Source organism: Lissotriton vulgaris, chromosome 4_1, assembly GCF_964263255.1.
Source record: "Lissotriton vulgaris chromosome 4_1, aLisVul1.2, whole genome shotgun sequence".
Classification (NCBI taxonomy): domain Eukaryota; kingdom Metazoa; phylum Chordata; class Amphibia; order Caudata; family Salamandridae; genus Lissotriton; species Lissotriton vulgaris.
The window spans coordinates 209267311-209294217 of record NC_141691.1 but is presented as its reverse complement, the minus strand read 5'-3'; positions in this window follow the sequence as shown (position 1 = coordinate 209294217).

Genomic DNA, 26907 nt, shown 5'->3' with positions numbered 1-26907 from the left:
ACAAGGTGATTTATACCGATATAAGGGCATGAATCTGGAAAATTACACTAGGGTCCTAAAATGCTATACAACGCAGCTAATGACAGGACAATCACACTGTATGAGTACTCAAGGGCACATATTCAAATTTACCCATGTGACTATGAAGCCAGACCAACACACGATGACTACACATCTATTTTGCTGTGTACACATCAAGATAGATTCCACAAATATGACGGACCCTGTCTACCCCTCAAGTTATCATGTGAATAGAATTCTCTGCTGTTGTGGTACAGCATCCAAATATGACATGTGTACAAAACTAGAGCCCTGACAATAGAATGATTATAACAAGAGTAGCCCATCACAGACAAGCATCATTGCACCCTCAAGCCTCTGAGTCAGGAAGCACAACGTTGCTGTAACCTATGGCAACCTGTGCAAAAGAAAATCAAGCAGATGCCAATGTGAATGTGGCCTTAATTTTAACCAACAAAATAAGGAGTACACCCTTGAGGTAGAAGGCTACCTCTGGTAGGGATGACCGCGAGGTGCGTTATTCACAACCTGTGATAGGAAAACCTTTGTCCTTAGAAGACCCCTCACTCACCAACCTAGTTGGTGACATGCTTCATCATCGGGGTCCCACCTGGACAGCCGAGTGCCATCGAGGTGTGCTGCGACACCTGACTACAGTGGAGCTGGTTTTTCTTTATTATATGTAAAAGAGACGCACCTCGCTGTCCTCCCTACCAGAGGTAGCCTTCTACCTCAAGGATTTACTCCTTATTTTGTTGGTTAACATTGATACAAGGGATCAGAAGTCCCTTACCACCTTGATTGGAGAAAGACCCTTTCTCTCCCTCATTGTTTAGTAATGTGGCCTAAATGGCATGTAACAGATGAACATATATACATACATTGCACTGCATCATTAGCAAGGGCAGCGAAAAAGCTCAGAACACAAATTACATTTGCATTAAATAAGCTCTGTATCAGCATCAAAAGTGCAAAACATTAAGACCACCGACCAGTCCAAATTTCAAGTCTGCACATGTCTGCAGGAAAACTTGTGCAAAAAACATGTAACACAGTCCACTGCCATGGGAAGCACCACAGGACAGGGGTCTCAAATGGGCAGTCTAGGACCTGTTCAGGGAGGAATGGGGTGGGAAGGCTTCAAAGTTGTGTGGGAGGTGAACTCGGAGGGGGCTGATTGTCTCGGCTAGTCGGAGGAGTGGACCTGGGAGGGAGAGAACTGGCTGAGGTCGAGGGATCTGTGGCTGTGGGAGCTTGAGGGCTGGTTGGACCGGGTGGGGTGGTGGCACGGGGAGGCAGAGACATGCTGTTTGGGGGCTCAGTAGCTGATGGTGAATGTGGAGGGCTGGGTCTCAATTGTTTTGGGTACCGATATCCCCCAAGTGTCTTGCCACAAGTGAGGAATGTGGTGGCCCCAACAGCCTCCCTTTTCCCCGAAAGTGTAGCAGGTGGTTGTGTATCTTCCCGTGAGGATTTGCTAGACCAGGTAGTACGCTGAGGTGGGCTTGCCTTTTCCCCTGCCCCCCCTGTTGTAGAGGTACACTCCCGACAATGCTCTCTCATCCACGCTTCAGAGGGGTGTAGGTGGGAGTCAAAGTTTTGGGTGAAACAGCCTTCTGAAAGTGTTTGGGGCAGCTGTGGCAGGCACCAGGTTCAAGGTAGACAGGGCAAGTGTTTGTGCGACTTTTGGGTCAGTTGGGGGGATGGGAGTTCTCTTGGAGGTTGATTCAGAAAAGGGGGGTGGTGATGGACAGAGTATCTGAATTAAGCAGAACACTCCTGCCCAGCCAACAGATCAGGGCTTGATCAATCACCGTTTTTTTGCTCACTGCACCATCCCAGCTCAGAACCTGGCTACATGCAAATTAGTCTGTACCTGGCCCATTGCATCATGGGAACAGGGCCGGCCAAACTACCAAGCCAATTCTTTTACTGGAAAGGAAACAAGCTTCCGGGGACCGGTTTCTGGCATTACAGCCGTCATCGGCCCGGCTTGCTTGAATCCTGATGGTGCAGTGAGCAAGGGACTCATGTCTGAGCATACCCTTCCACGCTTATGGTGGACAAAATGTTTCAGAAAAGGGGGGTGGTGATGGACAGAGTATCTGAATTAAGCAGAACACTCCTGCCCAGTCAACAGATCAGGGCTTGATCCATCACCGTTTTTTAGCTCACTGCACCATCCCAGCTCAGAACCTGGCTACATGCAAATTAGTCTGTACCTGGCCCATTGCATCTTGGGAACAGGGCAGACCAAACTACCAAGCCAATTCTTTTACTGGAAAGGAAACAAGCTTCCGGGGACCGGTTTCTGGCATTACAGCCGTCTTCGGCCCGGCTTGCTTGAATCCTGATGGTGCAGTGAGCATACATTTCCACGCTTGTGTACCAATGTGTGACAGTACATGAGCATGTAAACACATAGCACACAGACACATCAATGGAGAGCAGAGGCCATAGACAATATCACATGGTACACTTAGATCAAGCAATATCATTGCAATGGATACATCTATGATGATGGACACACTACATGCCCATGTCATACACCTGCAGAGTGGCAGCACAGAAATCAATGTGAAACTGTGCCTCATCTGTGATGCACTATGGGAGTGAGCATGACATACTATTCACTGTAAATGATGTGTACTGGTCAGTCTCACTGTGTCTTACACAACACACCCCTTAATGTCCTTGACCATAACTACGAGACCTTTTGTACGAGGATAGCCTCAATCACTGACTCCCATGTCCCCCTAAAAAGATGCAAACCTAAGAGCAGAGCGCCAGCCCCCTGGTTTGATGATTCTTTGAAAGTCCTCAAATTATCCTGTAAACAGGCTGAGAGGAAATGGAGGCAAGGCTACTCTGACACAAACAAGTCTCTCTGGAAAAACAAACTCCGGAAATACAAATCTGCAATTGTTAAAAGTAAAACTACCTGCTTTTGCTCCACTATAGTTAATGCCACCAACAGCTCCAAAAGTATCTTCCAGATTCTTAACAACCTTATCCACCCTGACTGTGCCAAAAAAACAACCCCACCCACACAAGCACTCTGCGATAATCTCACACTATTTTTCAAGGATAAAATTGAGACCATTATCCACAATCTGAACACTTCCCCCTCACTGGATAGTCCCAACGATCTCGGGGCTTGCACCATTGACCTGAATCCGGTGAACCCAGGGTACCTACCCATGGAATGTTTGCGGGATTTTCCCCCTATCTTAGAAACAGATTTTGACAGATTGGTGCATGGGATCACTTCGGGTTCCCCTCTCGACCCTTTTCCCCCAAAAACCTGGAAAGCTTTTGGAACAGAACTCTTCAGCACCCTGCGCAGGATCTGCGACCAATCCCTGCGTTGCGGATCTGTTACGACTCCTTGGAAGCAGGCTCTTATCACCCCGCTGCTGAAAAAACCCTCCTTGAACCCCGAGTGCTTATCGAACTATCGGCCTATCTCTCTCCTGCCATTCCCGGCGAAAGTTGCCGAACGCTGGGTGAGTTCCTGTCTCTCCAAACATCTGGAGCAGAATCACATCCTGGACGATATTCAATTTGGCTTCCGTCCAGCCCATGGCACCGAAACAGCTGTCCTCAAAGCCATGGAGGATCTTCGTATGCATGCAGACAGGGGCCAGGCAGTAGCCTTGATCCTGCTGGACCTGTCTGCCGCATTCGATACGGTCAATCATGTGATTCTGCTGAAGAGACTAAGAGAGGCAGGGGTTGATGGCACGGCCCTGCTTTGGTTCCATTCTTACCTGCGGGACAGGAAGCAGGCTGTGTCCCTCCCCCCTTTCCAATCTGCCTTCTCCTCAGTGCCCCATGGGGTGCCCCAGGGCTCGTCCATCAGCCCCTTTCTTTTTAACCCTTACCCCTTGGTCACGTTAATAAAGTCCCATAGGTTAAAAGCTATAAACTATGCGGATGATACCCAGCTCATCCTCTCCTGGGAGGGGGAAAAATCGATTCCTCTAACATCGTTTCACGACTGCCTGAGAGATACGGCTGGTTGGCTGCACAAAAATTCCCTGCAATGTAAATGTAAATGTGATGTAAATGTGTTGTATTTGTATAGCGCGAACAGTAACCCAGAGGCATCCCGGCGCTTGTACTCCTACCACAAGGGAACCCCTCCTGGCTTTTCCTTGTGAGGTGTCCACTCCTGGGCATCCCATGGTGAAACCAGGCATCGTTGTGCATCGGGGGCCATTGTGGAGACTAAGCAAGCAATTGCCCAGAGTTGCAGCGTGGGGCCCATGCTTAGATTCGGCACTGAGGCAAGAATATCCGGTCAGAGGAATTTAAGCCCGATCCCGCCGAGGCAGGAATCGAACCCTGGTCCCTGGCCAGCGTTCTGCATCAAGGTCCGCCGCTCTAACCATTGAGCCACACTTCTCCAATTCAACTCCTCCAAAACCGAGGTTCTGTTTTGCGCTGGAAGCCGGATTCCGCGCCTGTTCCCAACCGAATTTTGGCCCCCGGAAGCCCCGGAAAAACTATAGCCGGTCACCACGGTCCGCAACCTGGGTGTCATGATGGACAACAAGCTTAGTATGGAAACCCAGGTTGCGAAAATAGTGGATACCTGCTCGGCCTTACTGAGCTCATTGCGCAAGATCATGCCACTCCTCCCCCCTCAAGCTCGAGCGTTAATAGTCAGGTGCACTATTCTTAGTCGCCTTGACTATTGCAACGCATTGTTGCTCGAGTCTCCAGCTGTTCTGCTGGACCGACTCCAAAGAGTCCAGACGGCCGCCGCCAAACTTGCCCTTGGCTGGACCAGGAGATCCTCGGCCACAGCGGCCTTAGCCGAGCTGCACTGGCTCCCTCTTAGGCAGCGAGTGGCCTTCAAAGCCCTCTGCCTTGTTTTTAAAGCACTGCACGGAGTCGGGCCCAGACCCTTGCAAGCCATGTTTACCTGGTACACCCCCACTAGAACCCTCCGTTCAGCCTCAGCCTGCCTTGTCAGAGTACCTAGATTCAACAAGGCCAGGACTGGGGGAAGATCTTTCAGAGTTGCAGCTGCAAAACTATGGAATAGACTGCCCCTTGACATTCGCCAAATATCGCAACTCCTTCCCTTCCGAAAACGTATCAAAACCTGGCTCTTCCCCTAATCCACTTACTTGGCTACCCGCTCTCAGTCCCCTCACTTGAGGAGAATTTCCCCAGCGCCAGGATACCTGCAAGGTGACAGCCGCGCTATACAAATGTTTTAAATAAATAAATAAATAAATAGCTATACGTTTCAGGGAGGTCACAATTAGGTACGTGATCGTATATTCTAACACTCTTGTCACAAGTTGTAGGCCTGTCTTGTGTGCTCCTCAGGCCTATATTATGATTAGAAAATAGGATGGATGGACAACGCATAGAGTTATCTAAGTAATTTTAGTGATGGTGCCTTGAAACATTATGCATTTACTTGCCAGGTTTGAGGGCTTTTTACTGACAAAAAGCGTGGTCCAGCACAAGGCTCCCATCCATATACAATGAGAATGGTGAAACGGTGCATACACATGCAAGACTCTATAAATGAAGGAATCAAAAGATGGATGACATGTCCATTTTACATTTAGCATATGTGTCAGGGGTGATTTTCCAACCATAGTGATAGCTCCAGGACTTGGACTCCTGTGCATAATGGCCATATCTCCATAGGGTCAATATCAAAGCAGTACACACATTAATCAGTACCCTCTGGCCTTTCTACATTTTCATTCTCTCAACTCATCACGTGCACACTTATTGAACTATGACATGGCCCATGGAATGCGTGTTCAGAGCGAGAGTTCCTCAAATCAGTAGTAAAAATGGACAGCTGATAAAACACAGTATGACCTTTTCACCATTGCATTCAGTCAGGGATCTGGGGGAATAAGGCTATACACACTATTGACATGAAGTCATTAGGCTGGGCAGTGTATCACACATTTGCATGATCCAGTTTCAGAAATACATGTGTGATGTTTAGCTTCAATTGAGCTGCACCAGTTTCCTCCCCACATACTCAAGTGCAAAAAGGTCCAGGTCATGTATGGACCATGCAGTTTTCAAAATCTGAATGCATTAACATTAGATTGCACTCACAGGCACATACTAGGGTACTGTAACATGACATGAGCATTCTGAGCACTCTCAATCATGTACTCATATTCTTACCATTACCACTGGAGCACCATAAAGCTGCCCATACCGGCCAAGGACCTCATCAACCAGGACCTCCAGCTCCTCTGTGGTGAAGGGATGAGTCCTGATGTTTTCAGTGAGAGCCATGACTGGGTCCAGAGATTAGGTACAGCAGCAGTTGGTGGTGCTGAATGACAAGCAGCTGTGTCTGAATGCAAGTGACAGATGTGGCTATCTCAGAGATATTTATAGGCCTCTAAGGTTGGTACAGTGTTAATCTGCTGATACAATTGGTCCGCCTGGTTTGCATCCTTCATTTGTGGCCAATGCCTGTGTCCACAGTGGCGGAGCACTCCTACTACGAGTTTCAAAATCAAAAGGCACTACCCTGATGGTGATTCTCATTGGCTGCAATGACATTTGCAAAGGTGGTGTCACACCGCGGGGGCAAGGAGGTCTCTACCGCAATCCTGCATGGTTCAATTGGGGCCAATGCCTGTACCCGTGCTCCTACTGTGAGTTTCAAATGTGAAAGGCATTACCACGATGGCGGTCCCCATTGTCTGCAATGACATTCCATAGGCGGTGTGACACCGCGGTGGCCTGGTGGGCTGTACCACAATCCTGCATCATTCAATTGGGGCCAATGCCTGTGCCTACAGTGGTGGATCATGCCTACTGCTGGTTTCAAAAGTGAAATGCACTATCGCAATGGCAGTCTCCTTTGGCTATAAACAAATATACGGGGGGTCAAGGGGAAATAATTTAAAGACCTGTCTACTCACGCCCCTTCCATCTAAGTGCACAAATACAGAAAAGAAGACCAGGTCTATGGTGGTGTGTTATGATGTGCGGTAAAGAAGGTCACATGGATGCATGTATCACAATAATTGAGTCGCACTGGGCTGTTACATTTCCCTTCAGACCACCCTCGTGGCGGATTTTCATCATGTGGGAATTAGCATTCGCTCCAAATACCGCCCAACCGACATCTGACGGTGCGGAAAAGGAAAGCGACACATAAAGGCCACAGCGTTGCTCAATGGGTAATGCTGAATGGGTGCAGTGCTATAAAGATAGTGCTAACTAAGATTAACTACCCAAACTCAAGATGAATTAATAAAGACAAGAGTGGGTGCCAAGATTAAAAACACGCCTCGCAGTCAGAAAGTAAAACTACATTGCGGCGCTGTGCAGAGTGGTCAACTAGTTTCAGCTACATGGAAAACTATTCCAGCTTTCGTCAGGACCTAATGGATACTAAGCTACTGCAACAAATTTAAACTAAATATGTGAAATTACAATCAAATGTTTGTATCAAGACAACATGAAGTGTACTTGGAGGGATCAGTATCTGCCAGGAACTTGGAGCCCCAATGTCCACTGGAGACAGGAAGGTGGTCTTCTGCCTATTAACAGAATACAGAAAGTACACACCGTACATTAAAGTGTACATATAAAACCACATGGCCTCACAGACACCACACAAACACAACACACATGCGGAGACAATTTACGTTCCACATATCAATGAACATATTAGCTCAATGAACATACTAGCTCAATCACACGGAGGCATTTCCTCCTAGTGATACTCACCCAGCTTTGTGTGGGTGACGACCTCACCTCACCCGGCAACCGCTCGGGAAGAAGAGGCCCCGCTCTGATGTGTAGGAAAAAGAAGGCACAGTAAACGCACAGAGCTTCTGTACCCCGCCACATTATGCTACACATCTACCCCAAAGAACGTGTGATAGACACCAAACTACCCCTCAATACATATACCTCAGAAACACGGCACATACCAGTAGCTCAGAAATGACAGTTAGCTCTGGTCAAATCGTAAATATGGCCACTTGCAGGCCTCTAGATCATTTAATGCAGCAGTCTATAAAGCACAGCATGATTGTAAACATGTGCCAGAAAATCAAAGGGATTCAGATGTACATATCAGGCTCAAAGCGGCACTGTAATGCAGTAATAAAGTACAGTGAACAGCGCGTCCGCTGGCTTACCTATCCGTCGGTGCCCCATGTTAAATTCGAGCGGAAGGGAAGGTACCGGCGCGGTCATCCACCTGATTTATATATCCGGATGGTTAAGCTCTACCGCCTATCACGATGTAGGGATTTGGATACTATTGCACGCCCCTCCTTCACAAACGTTGCGCACTAGGAAGCTGTCATGCCGAAGATTACCGTCGCGGCAAAAAACTCGATGCTAATCCTTAGCGCTGTTCACTGTACTTTATTACTGCATTACAGCGCCGCTTTGAGCCTGATATGTACATCTGAATCCCAATGTAAGTAAAGGATATTAAGGTGTCTAATCTCTTAGCTCTTGCAATATAAATAATAGATTAGGGCCCATTCTGTTCATTATGACATGGTATCCCTTTGATTTTCTGGCACATGTTTACAATCATGCTGTGCTTTATAGACTGCTGCATTAAATGATCTAGAGGCCTGCAAGTGGCCATATTTACGATTTGACCAGAGCTAACTGTCATTTCTGAGCTACTGGTATGTGCCGTGTTTCTGAGGTATATGTATTGAGGGGTAGTTTGGTGTCTATCACACGTTCTTTGGGGTAGATGTGTAGCATAATGTGGCGGGGTACAGAAGCTCTGTGCGTTTACTGTGCCTTCTTTTTCCTACACATCAGAGTGGGGCCTCTTCTTCCCGAGCGGTTGCCGGGTGAGGTGAGGTCGTCACCCACACAAAGCTGGGTGAGTATCACTAGGAGGAAATGCCTCCGTGTGATTGAGCTAGTATGTTCATTGAGCTAATATGTTCATTGATATGTGGAACGTAAATTGTCTCCGCATGTGTGTTGTGTTTGTGTGGTGTCTGTGAGGCCATGTGGTTTTATATGTACACTTTAATGTACGGTGTGTACTTTCTGTATTCTGTTAATAGGCAGAAGACCACCTTCCTGTCTCCAGTGGACATTGGGGCTCCAAGTTCCTGGCAGATACTGATCCCTCCAAGTACACTTCATGTTGTCTTGATACAAACATTTGATTGTAATTTCACATATTTAGTTTAAATTTGTTGCAGTAGCTTAGTATCCATTAGGTCCTGACGAAAGCTGGAATAGTTTTCCATGTAGCTGAAACTAGTTGACCACTCTGCACAGCGCCGCAATGTAGTTTTACTTTCTGACTGCGAGGCGTGTTTTTAATCTTGGCACCCACTCTTGTCTTTATTAATTTATCTTGAGTTTGGGTAGTTAATCTTAGTTAGCACTATCTTTATAGCACTGCACCCATTCAGCATTACCCATTGAGCAACGCTGTGGCCTTTATGCGTCGCTTTCCTTTTCCGCACCGTCAGATGTCGGTTGGGCGGTATTTGGAGCGAATGCTAATTCCCACATGATGAAAATCCGCCACGAGGGTGGTCTGAAGGGAAATGTAACAGCCCAGTGCGACTCAATTATTGTGATACATGCATCCATGTGACCTTCTTTACCGCACATCATAACACACCACCATAGACCTGGTCTTCTTTTCTGTATTTGTGCACTTAGATGGAAGGGGCGTGAGTAGACAGGTCTTTAAATTATTTCCCCTTGACCCCCCGTATATTTGTTTATAGTAATTAGAGCAGCTGTTTGGCTGCGGGTCTATCTGTTTTGGTTGTAAACTCAGATTTTTGTTTACACGAATTGCTCTCGCCAATCAAATTGTGTTTGACTCATTCTGCCCTCAATATTCTGCCTCAGTCTTGCGGACAATAAGATGTATGCAACAGAATAGGAGACATCTCACTACGTGGCCCTGTCTCCTACCTAGCACTATTTTAAGAAGGCTTGAGCTCCTTCATTTGGTACAATGGAGACGTTACAATCATTGACATATTCTTATTGGGACTCTGGTTGTATTGCCCTTAGTAATATGTTGAGGTGGTTCTGTTAGCTCCACCTTACACGGCGGGCGTTACTTGGGATAAGCTTAATTACGGTCATCTATTCGACTATCTCCTACAATTGAATGCAGACACGTTCTCTCTGTGTGCGTTAATTTTTACGTGCATACTGGGCACTTCCCATATGTATACCAGCATATTTCTTTTCCTCCTCCTTATTCACAGGTCCATCGGGAGAGCTCTGACTAGGGCCGTGATAATTTCACATAAAACATGTGACTTCTTCATTATCAGCCTCCGCCTTTTTGTATTAATGACAGCTCCTGCCTTGGTTGTCCATTTTTCACATAAAACGCTATAGAGCATGCGTATGACTCAGACACTGCTGCATGAAGTAGGTTGCATGCACGCATGCGCTAAGGATTAGCATCGAGTTTTTTGCCGCGACGGTAATCTTCGGCATGACAGCTTCCTAGTGCGCAACGTTTGTGAAGGAGGGGCGTGCAATAGTATCCAAATCCCTACATCGTGATAGGCGGTAGAGCTTAACCATCCGGATATATAAATCAGGTGGATGACCGCGCCGGTACCTTCCCTTCCGCTCAAATTTAACATGGGGCACCGACGGATAGGTAAGCCAGCGGACGCGCTGTTCACTGTACTTTATTACTGCATTACAGCGCCGCTTTGAGCCTGATATGTACATCTGAATCCCAATGTAAGTAAAGGATATTAAGGTGTCTAATCTCTTAGCTCTTGCAATATAAATAATAGATTAGGGCCCATTCTGTTCATTATGACATGGTATCCCTTTGATTTTCTGGCACATGTTTACAATCATGCTGTGCTTTATAGACTGCTGCATTAAATGATCTAGAGGCCTGCAAGTGGCCATATTTACGATTTGACCAGAGCTAACTGTCATTTCTGAGCTACTGGTATGTGCCGTGTTTCTGAGGTATATGTATTGAGGGGTAGTTTGGTGTCTATCACACGTTCTTTGGGGTAGATGTGTAGCATAATGTGGCGGGGTACAGAAGCTCTGTGCGTTTACTGTGCCTTCTTTTTCCTACACATCAGAGCGGGGCCTCTTCTTCCCGAGCGGTTGCCGGGTGAGGTGAAGTCGTCACCCACACAAAGCTGGGTGAGTATCACTAGGAGGAAATGCCTCCGTGTGATTGAGCTAGTATGTTCATTGAGCTAATATGTTCATTGATATGTGGAACGTAAATTGTCTCCGCATGTGTGTTGTGTTTGTGTGGTGTCTGTGAGGCAATGTGGTTTTATATGTACACTTTAATGTACGGTGTGTACTTTCTGTATTCTGTTAATAGGCAGAAGACCACCTTCCTGTCTCCAGTGGACATTGGGGCTCCAAGTTCCTGGCAGATACTGATCCCTCCAAGTACACTTCATGTTGTCTTGATACAAACATTTGATTGTAATTTCACATATTTAGTTTAAATTTGTTGCAGTAGCTTAGTATCCATTAGATCCTGACGAAAGCTGGAATAGTTTTCCATGTAGCTGAAACTAGTTGACCACTCTGCACAGCGCCGCAATGTAGTTTTACTTTCTGACTGCGAGGCGTGTTTTTAATCTTGGCACCCACTCTTGTCTTTATTAATTTATCTTGAGTTTGGGTAGTTAATCTTAGTTAGCACTATCTTTATAGCACTGCACCCATTCAGCATTACCCATTGAGCAACGCTGTGGCCTTTATGCGTCGCTTTCCTTTTCCGCACCGTCAGATGTCGGTTGGGCGGTATTTGGAGCGAATGCTAATTCCCACATGATGAAAATCCGCCACGAGGGTGGTCTGAAGGGAAATGTAACAGCCCAGTGCGACTCAATTATTGTGATACATGCATCCATGTGACCTTCTTTACCGCACATCATAACACACCACCATAGACCTGGTCTTCTTTTCTGTATTTGTGCACTTAGATGGAAGGGGCGTGAGTAGACAGGTCTTTAAATTATTTTCCCTTGACCCCCCGTATATTTGTTTATAGTAATTAGAGCAGCTGTTTGGCTGCGGGTCTATCTGTTTTGGTTGTAAACTCAGATTTTTGTTTACACGAATTGCTCTCGCCAATCAAATTGTGTTTGACTCATTCTGCCCTCAATATTCTGCCTCAGTCTTGCGGACAATAAGATGTATGCAACAGAATAGGAGACATCTCACTACGTGGCCCTGTCTCCTACCTAGCACTATTTTAAGAAGGCTCGAGCTCCTTCATTTGGTACAATGGAGACGTTACAATCATTGACATATTCTTATTGGGACTCTGGTTGTATTGCCCTTAGTAATATGTTGAGGTGGTTCTGTTAGCTCCACCTTACACGGCGGGCGTTACTTGGGATAAGCTTAATTACGGTCATCTATTCGACTATCTCCTACAATTGAATGCAGACACGTTCTCTCTGTGTGCGTTAATTTTTACGTGCATACTGGGCACTTCCCATATGTATACCAGCATATTTCTTTTCCTCCTCCTTATTCACAGGTCCATCGGGAGAGCTCTGACTAGGGCCGTGATAATTTCACATAAAACATGTGACTTCTTCATTATCAGCCTCCGCCTTTTTGTATTAATGACAGCTCCTGCCTTGGTTGTCCATTTTTCACATAAAACGCTATAGAGCATGCGTATGACTCAGACACTGCTGCATGAAGTAGGTTGCATGCACGCATGCGCTAAGGATTAGCATCGAGTTTTTTGCCGCGACGGTAATCTTCGGCATGACAGCTTCCTAGTGCGCAACGTTTGTGAAGGAGGGGCGTGCAATAGTATCCAAATCCCTACATCGTGATAGGCGGTAGAGCTTAACCATCCGGATATATAAATCAGGTGGATGACCGCGCCGGTACCTTCCCTTCCGCTCAAATTTAACATGGGGCACCGACGGATAGGTAAGCCAGCGGACGCGCTGTTCACTGTACTTTATTACTGCATTACAGCGCCGCTTTGAGCCTGATATGTACATCTGAATCCCAATGTAAGTAAAGGATATTAAGGTGTCTAATCTCTTAGCTCTTGCAATATAAATAATAGATTAGGGCCCATTCTGTTCATTATGACATGGTATCCCTTTGATTTTCTGGCACATGTTTACAATCATGCTGTGCTTTATAGACTGCTGCATTAAATGATCTAGAGGCCTGCAAGTGGCCATATTTACGATTTGACCAGAGCTAACTGTCATTTCTGAGCTACTGGTATGTGCCGTGTTTCTGAGGTATATGTATTGAGGGGTAGTTTGGTGTCTATCACACGTTCTTTGGGGTAGATGTGTAGCATAATGTGGCGGGGTACAGAAGCTCTGTGCGTTTACTGTGCCTTCTTTTTCCTACACATCAGAGCGGGGCCTCTTCTTCCCGAGCGGTTGCCGGGTGAGGTGAAGTCGTCACCCACACAAAGCTGGGTGAGTATCACTAGGAGGAAATGCCTCCGTGTGATTGAGCTAGTATGTTCATTGAGCTAATATGTTCATTGATATGTGGAACGTAAATTGTCTCCGCATGTGTGTTGTGTTTGTGTGGTGTCTGTGAGGCAATGTGGTTTTATATGTACACTTTAATGTACGGTGTGTACTTTCTGTATTCTGTTAATAGGCAGAAGACCACCTTCCTGTCTCCAGTGGACATTGGGGCTCCAAGTTCCTGGCAGATACTGATCCCTCCAAGTACACTTCATGTTGTCTTGATACAAACATTTGATTGTAATTTCACATATTTAGTTTAAATTTGTTGCAGTAGCTTAGTATCCATTAGATCCTGACGAAAGCTGGAATAGTTTTCCATGTAGCTGAAACTAGTTGACCACTCTGCACAGCGCCGCAATGTAGTTTTACTTTCTGACTGCGAGGCGTGTTTTTAATCTTGGCACCCACTCTTGTCTTTATTAATTTATCTTGAGTTTGGGTAGTTAATCTTAGTTAGCACTATCTTTATAGCACTGCACCCATTCAGCATTACCCATTGAGCAACGCTGTGGCCTTTATGCGTCGCTTTCCTTTTCCGCACCGTCAGATGTCGGTTGGGCGGTATTTGGAGCGAATGCTAATTCCCACATGATGAAAATCCGCCACGAGGGTGGTCTGAAGGGAAATGTAACAGCCCAGTGCGACTCAATTATTGTGATACATGCATCCATGTGACCTTCTTTACCGCACATCATAACACACCACCATAGACCTGGTCTTCTTTTCTGTATTTGTGCAGTCTCCTTTGGCTGCAATGACATTCGCATAGGTGTCGTAATTTGACAGTGATCGGGTTAGCGTTAAGCTTTGCTACACGTATTTTCCCTTATCTTGACTATAGTTGTCGGACGCCATTTTGTATGTATCGGCGGCCATTTTAGTGAATGCGTTGCCTCGTGGTCAGCATGCCCTTTTGTCCTTCCTCTGTACCACTGACCACTCGAGTTTGCCCAGCAACAGGCTATTTTTAGTATTGGTCAAGCTCACACATGCGCAGTTTAGATTGACCTGTCATCACTTAGGAATGCTCCGCCAAACTGACCAGTGGTGTTGCAGCCCCTCCCATGAGTTGGCTGTGTTCCAAAAATGACCATATATGTACCTAAAACTCTGTAACTGTGTACCGCCTTTGTTTTTATTGCTATAAAACTGTATAAAAGAAGGATTTGCACCGATGTTTGGGGTGATACTTCTTGCATTACCGAAGGGTGCTGTAGGAATGTACCACCACCCCATGGGGTCTTAATAAACTTGTCTTTTGCATTTTCTAGTTTCCGTGCCAACATCTTTTATGGTGTAGAGGGTATTCTGCGGAGTATGTAGGCCTGGAGAACCCAATACCACAAATTGGCGACCACGAAGGGACTCATTGCCGACTCGGATGCCCGAAGGAGAGGTCGTGACGAAGGATTGGAAACTCGCCATGGACGCGTACGCTGCCACTGAGTGACCCGAGTCTTGGCACCCACGGTGTTTCTTTCTTTCTTTCTGATGTGACCTTCCAGGTGGCGCCGGTCCTCGACTGAGAACCTACTCGTTCGAGTTGTCGTACAGTGCCGAATTGGCTGATTTGATCAAAGACCTTGGCAGTTGGAACCTGGATATCTGAGATTTTGGTAAGCTTGTGATTGGTAAGGTAGTCTGCGGACGCTTACTGTGGTTCTATGAATATGTTTTGAGTTAGCTAACATTTGATCCTATGATTTGAACTATATGTGCAGTGCACTTCACATAGGCAGGCATGTAGAGATATTTCTCTGAATTTGTTTGTGTTTGAACGGCACATTTGTGTGAAGTATATTAAGTGCCATTTTTGTGGTATCACGTTTCCGTGATACTTTTTGAACATGCCTGTTTTAAGCACACTCCGAGGAATGTGCTGTCTTGGAAATGGTACCACTTATCGATTAAATGAATCTCAGCCGGCTCCCCGAGAGGGGACTCCCAATCGGGAGATGTATGTAAAATTTGGCCTTCCCCCTATATTATACAGTAAATTATGGAATAAGTACACAAGATCTGATCCCGAGTTGCAATGGCCACTACATGGGTCGTTTGATTTATGAAAGGTTCAGTTTGTGGAGCAATGTTTGTTTCAGCGCAGGTCTAGACAAGATATGTTTGATTGTGTACGAATGTGGGAGAAAGCAGTGCGTGATCGAATGAAGCGTGAAATAGCCTTGGCGAAAAAAGAGCAGCCTAAGGCTGCTCGAGATAAGGCTTTACAGCTGGAGGAGAAGGAGTTGCAGGAGAAGAAAGAGAGGGAGGCACGGGAACGTAATTTGCAAACGAATGGTCAATTTCCTATTCGGCGTCCGCTTTCTCCTGTCCTTACTAATGAAGTTGATGATTTTTTATTACTAGATCGGTGCCCGCCTCCGTACGTTTCGCCTACGGCCCCGGACGAGGACTCGGACAATGAGGAGTACGGGAGTAAGCGTATGAGGTTAAGTGCTAGTGTAGCTGCGGAGTTGCACAGTTTCGCTCGCAAACTTAATTTGAATAAAATGACTATGTCAGAAATGAAAAATTAAATGAGTAAGTGGTCAGAGCGAGAACAGTTGTATTTTTTAAGCGCTTTCGGAGATGAAGTTGTAGAACGATTTAGGAAATATTCAACTGATTTAGAGCCTAAGGATATATCAGTTCATCGTGAGAATATGAGTAAAGGTTTATTTGTTATTGCAGATGCGGATGAATTTTTCCGACGGTTGGTCCACCTACGGGATGAGGCGTCCAGATTACGGGAAGCACAAAAAGCAGCAGACGTGCCTGCGCCGGGGTCGACGGAGTCATCCAAACAGTGTTCTATGTTTGGAACAGATAAGCATTCTACAGTGCATGTTATGCCTATGCGTGAAGCCGCACCTTTGTATGTTCCCCCCAAAGGGCAAGGTACAAGTGATGATAAATCGTCCGGGGATGCAAAGGGGTATTTCATATATAATTGGGTATATACACCTTGGAATAGAGCAGATGTTATGGCATTGAAAAATGCTTTACCCGATCCCCGTAAAAATCCGGCAGCTTTCTATGAAGGAGTGGAGGGGGCTATTTCTTCATGTGTTATGACGTTAGTTGATATCGATCTTTTCTTTGGGTTAATATTGCCCCCTGATATGTGGAGAGCGATTCGTAAGTTTGATGACCAAGCGATTTTGGGAGCGGATTGGAAAGTTATAGCCCAAGCTGATTTAGATAGGGAGCCTGCATGTAAGCCTTGCCAATTAATTTTAGATCTCCCGACAGCTATTTTGAATAAATTAAAAACGCTTGTTCCCTCTAAAAAGATTGATTGGACTATGTTAGCTTCCTGCAAACAGAAACAGGATGAGTCGGTGTCTGACTTCTTTTCACGTTTCGAAGAAGCGTTTCATGATTACAGTGGGCAATTATTAACAGATGATACAGGTAGGCATTTGTTTGTTGATAAGTATGTGGCTAATCTCCTGCCGGAGATTGCAAAACGTTTGAAAACTAGTGAAAGTTCCTGGACCACGGCGACCCCTGCGTCCTTGTTAACTATGGCTCAGTATTATGAGCGACAGGAATTAGAGGCTAAAGAAAGTACTGATAAGAAAGCGAAGGAGTTAAAGATGAAGGTGATGTTGGCTCAGGTTCGTGCTACGCAGCCGAGAGGGAACGATAGAGGCAGGCGAGGAGGGTATGGTACGTCTTATGGTCGTACCGACATTGCTGAGGATCAATGTGCATACTGTAAAGAGTTTGGGCATTGGGCTTCAGATTGTCCGGTGATTCGTGAACAACGTAATCAGCGTGGTCGAGGAGGTGGAAAGACACGGAATAGTTATTCAGGAGCGAGAGGTGGAGCAAGTGATCATGGTAGGTTTGAGGCGATGGGTCGTGGTCAGGATGATCATAATACTTTCGATCGACGGAATCAGTACCAGATATCGGAGGGTGAGAACGTGGAGTCTCAGGACTATGTGCACGCATAGGATTGCGTAGGATGGGGTGTGAAATCGGTTGAAGTGCCAGTAGATCAAAGAGGTCCATATGTATCAGCGGGCGTTTTGGGTTCTACTGATCAGTTTTTGGTTGATACAGGAGCTACTCGCAGTGCTCTGTCTAAAAACTTGGTTCCAAGGGCTCCCCTGTCTGGCGAAACGATTACATCCATAGGGTTCGATGGAACACCCTCTCTTAGCCCATTGTCACAACCTCTTACGTTTTACATTGACAGATTCTTTGGTCCGTGCCCATTCTTATTGTCGCCGAATACCCTAGACAATATTATGGGCATAGATTTGCTTAAATATTTTCGAGCAACAATACGCTGCGCTCCTGAAGGAGTGCGGGTTATTTTGAATGACAATTATCCGGATGTAGGAAGACTATGTACTATGCAAGAAATTGAAGCATTAGCCTCTCTCCCACACACGTTATGGGCCACATCGGATACGGATGTGGGACAGATGCTCATTCCGCCTATTCGAATAACTGTTAAGGAGGGAGTGTCTTTGCCACGTGTACCCCAGTATAAAATATCTAGGGAAGGTGAAATTGCCCTGATGCACATTGTTCAGGATTTGATTATTGCAGGAGTAGTGGAGGAAGTTCCCTACAATGTCTGTAACAGCCCGATTCTTCCGATCCTAAAGAAAGACACTGATGACAAAGTCTATCGATTTATTATTGATTTGAGGGAAATTAACAAAATTGTAGTGCCCCAGTACCCGGTGGTGTCTGATATCACCACCTTACTTGCTTTGGTTCCACCCACTGCTACCACGTTTTCTGTAATTGACCTTAAAAACGCATTCTTTTCCATTCCCATCCATCCCAACAGCAGATATCTATTTGGTTTTACGTTAAATAATAAATCGTATAGATTTTGTCGAGTTCATCAAGGTTATACAGAAAGTCCTAGCATCTATAGCCAGGCTTTAAAAAGACAGCTCGATTCCTTTGATTTGCAGTCTGGAGTAGCTCTCATCCAGAATGTTGACAATATTTTACTAGCTGCAGACACATATGCACAGTGTGAGGAGAGTACTCTTGCTTTGCTCTCTTTCCTTGCTCAGAATAATCACAAAGTGTCTAGGAAAAAGTTACAATATTGTAGACCAAAGGTGACCTACCTCGGTCATCTTTTGTCTAAGGAGGGACATGCATTAACATCTGATCGAATTCAAGCAATTTTAGATACACCAGTTCCCCGTACTCAGAGAGATGTGCGTGCCTTCATAGGTTTAACGTCTTTTTGTAGACAGTGGATAATGGGGTTTTCGCACATTATAAAACCTTTGTTAGCATTACTGTCCAAAACTACACCAATGCACCTTGAATTAACAGATGAATGTCAGACTGCTTTTGAACAATTGAGACAAGCCCTTTGTTCTGCACCAGTGTTAGGTACACCAGATTACACGAAGATTTTCACGTTGTGCGTACATGAGAAAGATGGGTGTGCAATGTCAGTGTTAGTGCAGACACACGGGGATAAGCTGAGGCCCTGTGCATACTTTTCGGCAATACTTGACCCTGTAGCATGAGGATTACCTGGGTGCTTTCGAGCAGTCGCAGCAACAGCAGTGGCTATACGGCAGAGTGAGGGAATAGTTTTGTCACACAAATTGTTAGTGTTAGTTCCCCATGCGGTAGATGCCCTGTTAAACCAAACAAAGACCCAGTATCTCACAAGTGCACGTTTAACAGGATATGAGCTCACATTGTTGGCGCCACACATCACACTAAAGAGATGTGCTACCCTGAACCCTGCCACTTTATTGCCGTATCCGGTTGCTGAGGGCCAAGAGGAAGAACACCATGATTGTGTTTTCCTGACCGAAGAACAAACAAAGGGTCGTGTCGACTTACAGGATATGCCACTTCCAGATGTGGATGGGGAACTGTTAAGTGGTGGGTGCACTCCACTCACTGCCGCCGTGTCTCTCCGGATCTGGTGAGCCCAACTGCGTTGTCTGATTATCGAGACATCTTGGATGAGGAGAAGAGCCCAGCTGTGACGTCTGCCGAATCGGAGGGAGCCTTCCCGGACCACACTGTTTCTGGGAGAGAGAGATACAACCTACGACCACGATAAGCAGTTTTTTTTTTGTGCGAGACTGGTTGAGTTACCGCGCTGGGGTTTGTGAAACGGAAGCCGGGAATATCAAGGGGGGGGATCTGTTCTGCCAAGTGCAGCGACACCCGTCTTGAATCTCGGAGAAGAAACCAACGGCTACCTCGGAGCTCAGCACTCATATTTTTATTTTTTAGTGTTTCTAAGACATTTTGAACTTTGAACTATGGCATCCTCTGCAGTGCGAGACAAGAGAATTCTTGGTGCAGTATTATTTGTTTTGACAATTGTTGTGATAGCTGTGATAGCTTGGGTAGTAGAACTTGTGGTGCCATTACGAGAACATTTACTGCCAACTACCCCGATTCCATTTGAACATTTCCATTTTACTCTGCCCTATGATGAAGAACGGCACCGACAGACTTATTTGAACAACAGTTTTATTCAGATTTTGCATCACACCAACAATGTGACTAACACTTCGAACTGCTGGGTATGTGGGATGTTGCCTGGACATCAAAAGAAAGGGGGCACACCACTTATCCCACTCCCGTTTTCCCATAATGGCTCTTGCAATGCCTGGTACACACTCCTATTCACTTTGCGATGGCCAACGAAAGGTGGGCTGCTATTTCGACTCAACAAAATCTGCTTCAATGATCGAGATGGTTATCCGCAAGCTGAAGGAACTAAGTTTGAATGGGAGGAGTACCGCCCCGACAACGTGTCAGCACCACGAATTTATAGTAATCAACGGAATGTAAATATGTCCAGCTCACATGTGATTACTGTCATCGATACCAAAGCTGATCTTTGTGTTCGTAATAAAGGTACAATCCCAGTAGGAAGAAGTGAATGTAACACCACTCTTACCTTTGACACTCCAAATGGCATTTCATTTGTGGCATCCCGAAATACGTATTTTATATGTGGATATAGGATGGTTAGGAACATGCTATATATCTTTTGTATTACCCCCTGTGTTTATTGCCCCACCTATATATCATAATAACTACATTCTGTACCATGATTTCATATTGAATAGGGTGAAGAGAGCATTAGTCCTTGAAGACATTGATCAGACTGACACTGCATTGCAACAATATGTGGATTTTAATTTGGGCCTCTTTTCATTTGTTGGAGCTGCTTTAAACAGTCGAAAAATAAGACGGTTAACTCGTGTTGTAGAAGCTGTTGCTAATGAGACAGCTTTTGCTCTAGGAAACTTAACAGAGGAACTTCAGATTACCAGAATTGTAACGCTCCAAAACAGAATGGTATTAGACGTAGTATTAGCTGATCGTGGAGGAGCATGCCGCATTATCGGAAGTAGTTGTTGTGTATACGTGCCAGATAATTCACCTTCTGTGTATGATGCAATATCCAAATTACATAAAATTGCTGCTGAGATACATCCTGATAATGGTACATGGACATTTTCGGGGTGGTTTTGGTCAATACTCAGTACCTGGGGTTGGAAGTTGCTGACGATTCTATGTGTAATAATTGGGATATTATTCTTTTTATGCCTTTGTATCCAGTGTGGCCCTGTATTATGTTCCATGTGCCTTTCTGCTTGTATTCCATCCAAACGAGCATTTGCTAAACATGAACAAATGATTCATAAAGAAGAAGCACAAATCATGTCTATCGATATCGAAGATGAGTACCCTGATTATGTCCACTATGAGGTTGCTTCAGCTAAACGCTAAAAGGGTCGTCTGTCGTAATTTGACAGTGATCGGGTTAGCGGTAAGCTTTGCTACACGTATTTTCCCTTATCTTGACTATAGTTGTCGGACGCCATTTTGTATGTATCAGCGGCCATTTTAGTGAATGCGTTGCCTCGTGGTCAGCATGCCCTTTTGTCCTTCCTCTGTACCACTGACCACTAGAGTTTGCCCAGCAACAGGCTATTTTTAGTATTGGTCAAGCTCACACATGCGCAGTTTAGATTGACCAGTCATCACTTAGGAATGTTCCGCCAAACTGACCAGTGGTGTTGTAGCCCCTCCCATGAGTTGGCTGTGTTCCAAAAATGACCATATATGTACCTAAAACTCTGTAACTGTGTACCGCCTATGTTTTTATTGCTGTAAAACTGTATAAAAGAAGGATTTGCACCGATGTTCGGGGTGATACTTCTTGCATTACCGAAGGGTGCTGTAGGAATGTACCACCACCCCATGGGGTCTTAATAAACTTGTCTTTTGCATTTTCTAGTTTCCGTGCCAACATCTTTTATGGTGTAGAGGGTATTCTGCTGAGTATGTAGGCCTGGAGAACCCAATACCACATAGGCGGTGTCACACCGTGGGGGGCAGGTTGTCTTTACTGCAATCATGCATCATTCAATTGAGCCCAATGCCTGTGCCAGTAGTGGCGGAGCACACCTACCACGAGATTCAAAAGCAAAATGCAATACCCTCATGGTGGTCGCCTTTGGCTGCAATGACATTCGCATAGGCAGTGTCAGACAGAGGAGGCCAGGTGGTCTCTAGCGCATCCCTATATCATTCAATCGGGGCCAAGGCCTGTGCCCGCAGTGGCGGACCACGCCTACCATGAGTTTCAAAACTGAAATGTACTACCACGATGGCGGTCCCCATTGGCTGCAATGACATCGGCATAGGCGCTGTGACACCGCAGGGTCCAGGTGGTCCCTACAGCAATCCTACAAAATTCAATTGGGGCCAAGGCCTGTGCCCGCAGTGGCGGATCACACCTACCGCGAGCTTCAAAACTGAAATGCACAACCACGATGGCGGTTCCCATTGGCTGCAATGACAACCTCATAGGTCCAACAGGACACTTTGGCAGAAATTTTGAGGTGTAAGTCGGTGGCACCTGATGATCCTTGCCCCCCCAAACTTTGGAATGTGTTGGCTCACTCCCTGTCGCACACACTTTCCAGATATCTGGATACATGCTATTCTCCTCCCGCTGACGAAAAAAACAAATGGAGATCCTGGGGATCTGACAAATTACAGGCCCATCTCTTTGCCTCCAGCACCTGCAACAATGTTGGGAAAATTGGTGCAGCGGCAATTGTCCAGCTTTATCGAGAGGGAGGGCATTTTACACAATACCCAATCTGGCTTCAGGTCGGGATTTAGTACAGAGACAGCCCTTCTGTAGGTGGCTGAGTTAGTTAGGCAGGCGGCAGATTCAGGGGCATCCGCAATGTTGATGCTCCTGGATCTTTTGCGGCATTTGACACCATCAACCACACCTTGCTGTCTGAGAGACTGCAGGAAATGGGCATTAGAGGCATGCTTATGGCCTGGTTGAAATCCTAATTGGATAATTGCACACAGAAGGTTGCTCTCTAACCTTTTTTGTCTAAGCCAAAACAGCTCCAATGTGGAGTCCCCCAGGGGTCAGCACTGAGTCCTTTCCTGGTTAATGTGTACCTGGCTCAATTTTTTACCCTAATAGCCAACTGGGTGTAAAAGCGATCTCCTATGTGTATGACACCCAGATGGTCCTCACTTTTAAAGAGCAGACCGAGGTCGCCGTGAGAGTTTCAAGGGGTTCTTGAAAGACATTGCATTGTGGATGAACAACAACAACTTAAGCTCAACGCAGGAAAGACAGAGGTGTTGTTCTTCAGGAAAGAGCCACCCCCAGCTCCTGATCTCTGATGGCCTATAGAAATGGGTCCCCTATAAAACCTGGGCGTGAAGAGGGAGGCTGACCTCTCATTTTCGGCTAAGATACGTCAGGTGACAGCTACCTGCTTCTGTAAACTGAGAAATTTGAAGAAATTTGTGCATCTGCTACCAGAGGAGTGCCGGAAAAACCTTAGTGACATCTAGGCTGGACTATGCTAACGGCCTTTACCTGGGTCAGCCTAAGTACCTGATTAAGCGCCTGCAGATGGTTTCAAATGCGGCTGTGAGACTGATCAGGAGCATGTCCCTCCGCATCTAAAAACGCTTCATTGGCTCCTAGTGACCAAAAGAATCAAATTTAAGGCCTTGACGCTGGTATTCCGAGCCATGCATGGTAAATGTCCCAACTACATAAAACACAGACTACGTGGATATAAGCAGTCTAGATTCTTGAGGTCCAATTCACAAAATGTACTGTGCATTCACTGTTTCAAGAAGGATCGAATGGGGGGGGGGCAGATTTTTTACACTTGGTGCAGCAAATCAGTGGAACTCCTTGCCTAGTAACTTCTGCACCATAGAAACAGAGACCCTCTTTAGGAAATGGCTAAAACCTGGCTCTTCAGGGAAGACTAAAGGCCCGAGGGCTTGACACTTAGCTGTCCATTGTTGCACTACTGTCCGCTTTAGCGCCGGGACACCTCTTTTAAAGGTAGCTGTCACGCTTTACAGGTGTCTGTATTATTATTATTATTATAGGCGATGTAACACCACAGGGCCAGGTGGTCTCTACCGCAATCCTGCATCATTCATTTGGGGCCAATGCCTGTTCCCGCAATGGCGAAGCACCCCTACCACAAGTTTCAAAACTGAAATGCACTACAGCTATGGCAGTCACCGTTGACTGCAATGACATTTGCATAGGCGGTGTCACACCTCGGGGGCCAGGTGGTCTCTACCACAATCCTTCATCATTCATTTGGGTCCAATGCCTGTGACAGCTGTGGTGGAGCACGCCTACTGCACCTGTAAACACATTGTGCATTAGCATTATTGCTTTGTAAATTGCATCACTGATCGCTATACATTTAACAAAAATAATTTCGGCTAGTTGTAATGTGAATTGTGAGTGTGACATTTAACTTAAGTATGCCCACACATGTCATGTCAGCACACATGATTAAATGCATTGGTATGTCCTTACTCACATGTAACATTTCATACATTTGGGCATGCATACAGAATTCATGTTGAATTCCTTATCATTTTTGTGAACATGACAATGTGTGAAATGCCTACTCATCCCACAGTCATGATGGACTGACCACATAATGTGCATATATCACTATAAATTGTGGTGTATTTATGTTGATAGTTGTCCAACTTACATTCATTGTGCTCATTTTGTAATGAGATCAAGGTGTCTATGATTGCCACTTGTGCATTAAGCTGTTTTTACAGTCCTATCAATGTTGTGGTTGTATTAGTCATTATGTAAGATGTTACCCACATCTCCTTTCTGACTCATTTTTAAATGTGTCCCCTGCCAGAATACGTAGGAGATGACCATCTGTGTATCAGGATTTCCAAGACAATCATAAAAAAATTATGTTTAAATCGCCTTACCCTTCAAGAGCTGAGTGCTCAGTTGGAGCCCCATTTGAGGCCTCACAGAACATATCCGAAAGCTTTGACAGCAACAGTAAAGGTGACGGCCGTCCTGCATTACTTTGCCACTGCTTCGTTTCAGTACACGGTGGCCATCGCAGGGTGGATGTCTCAACCTTTGTTCCGCATGGTGTTGCGTGATGTCCTGTCCACATTGTTGATCTACAAGGAAATCTGCATTCACTTTCCAAGGAGACATGAATTGGCAGATGTGAAGGCAGAATTTTATGACCTTGGTCACATACCTAATGTTGTTGGAGCCATTGACTGCACACACATTGGCCTAGTTCCACCGCAGGCACATGAGCACATCTACAGTAACAGGAAGCATTACCATTCAATTATGTGCAAGTAGTATGCCAAGCGGATATGATTATCTCCCATGTATGTGCAAACTTTCCGGGTTCTGCACATGACTCCTACATACTGAGTAACAGCACCATTCCACAATTGATGAGAAATCTGCACCCAGAGAGTGCATGTCTTGTTGGTGAGTGAGCTGTGTCAAGTATTGTATTGTATGTGTGAAATGCTGGTCTCCTCAACTATTTCTATTACAAACTTGGTCTGTGTTTTTCACAACTAGGTGACTCTGCATATCCCAACTGGCCTTAGATGATGAGCCCACTGAGGAATCCAAGGTCACTGGGGAAAGTACGCTTCACTGATGCCCATATGAGGACACGTCATGTAGTGGAGCATGCTTTTGGACTTCAGAAAGCTAGATTTATGTGTCTGGACAAGAGTGGTGGTGCACTAATCTACTCTCCCCAAAGGTGTGTCTGATCATAGTTGCATGCTGCATGCTCCACAACCTGGCCTTTTGCAAAGAGATCCCCCTTGATTCTGAACGATGATGAGAAGCAGATGCCCCCCACTGCAAATCCACACATGCCCAGTGACGATGATAGTGGAGAAGAGGAATGTGTTGACCTGCATCAACAGCTCATCGCCAACTACTTTCCTTGAGTGTAAGTTACCCCTGAGCAACTATGACAATGTATGTTTGCTGTTAGTGGTGAAGCATGGATGATGTATCTGGTTGCTGGCTGTTGTTTGCTAAGGGCTAATGTGTGTGGCACAGTGTATTTGTTTCCACTTACCTGATGTCTATGTTGATGTGTTGGTCAGTCTTATGTAGGATGAATCTTGTACGGTGTTGACTAGTGGTATGTTGTTGCTGTAATGCCATCATATAACAAGTCAATGTCAGCCTCTTGTGTCTTTTTAGATTTCTCCGCCCCATGAACGTCACATCACAATCTGAGCTTGGGGTTCATTGGATTCATAGTTGACATTGTACATACTGTGATAAACATGGGACTGGCATAAAGGCATAGGTGTGTAAATAGTGTTTATTTTCTATTAGATTGTGTTGAATTTAAATTGAAATAAAGTAATTTGTGCATAGATAGTGTAAGAGTTGTCAGTGATGGTAACAGAGACAAATACAGTAGTCACCACAATAATGGAATCACAAAGTCCAACAAACTCCTGCCATCAACATGGCAAAGTGGGATTGGATGATCAACATATTCAATGTTCTTACTCGGCGCACACAACAGCTTATCAAGAATAGACTACATGCTCACACTCACGGGGGACCTGCTGGAATTCAGTGAGGCCCATTGCTTGGCCCTGGGGATTTCAGACAATTCCCCTATCCTTACAAATATGACAGCAGGTCGTACGACCCTAACTATTAACCCATGGATGCTTAGAATACCCCATATCAAGGCAAAACTCATTAAGGACAACGAGTTAAACTTGAAGGAGACTGACTGCTCTGTAGCCTCAGCACAAATCCTTTGGCACATTCGGACAGTCATCAAGGGTAGAGTGCTAGCCCTGATGGTAGGTCATAAGAAAGAATTAACAAAGCGTATCGACCAACTCGAGATAGAAAATCTAAATGGGGAGAATGGCTTGGCCCAGTCGCCCGATCATAACGCACAGCAATTACTGGTGACTAAAACCCGAGACTATAAACAACTCCTTATGAAAGTGGCTAGGGCAAAGCAAAAGGTACTCTACCATCTGATATTTGAGCATGGGGAGA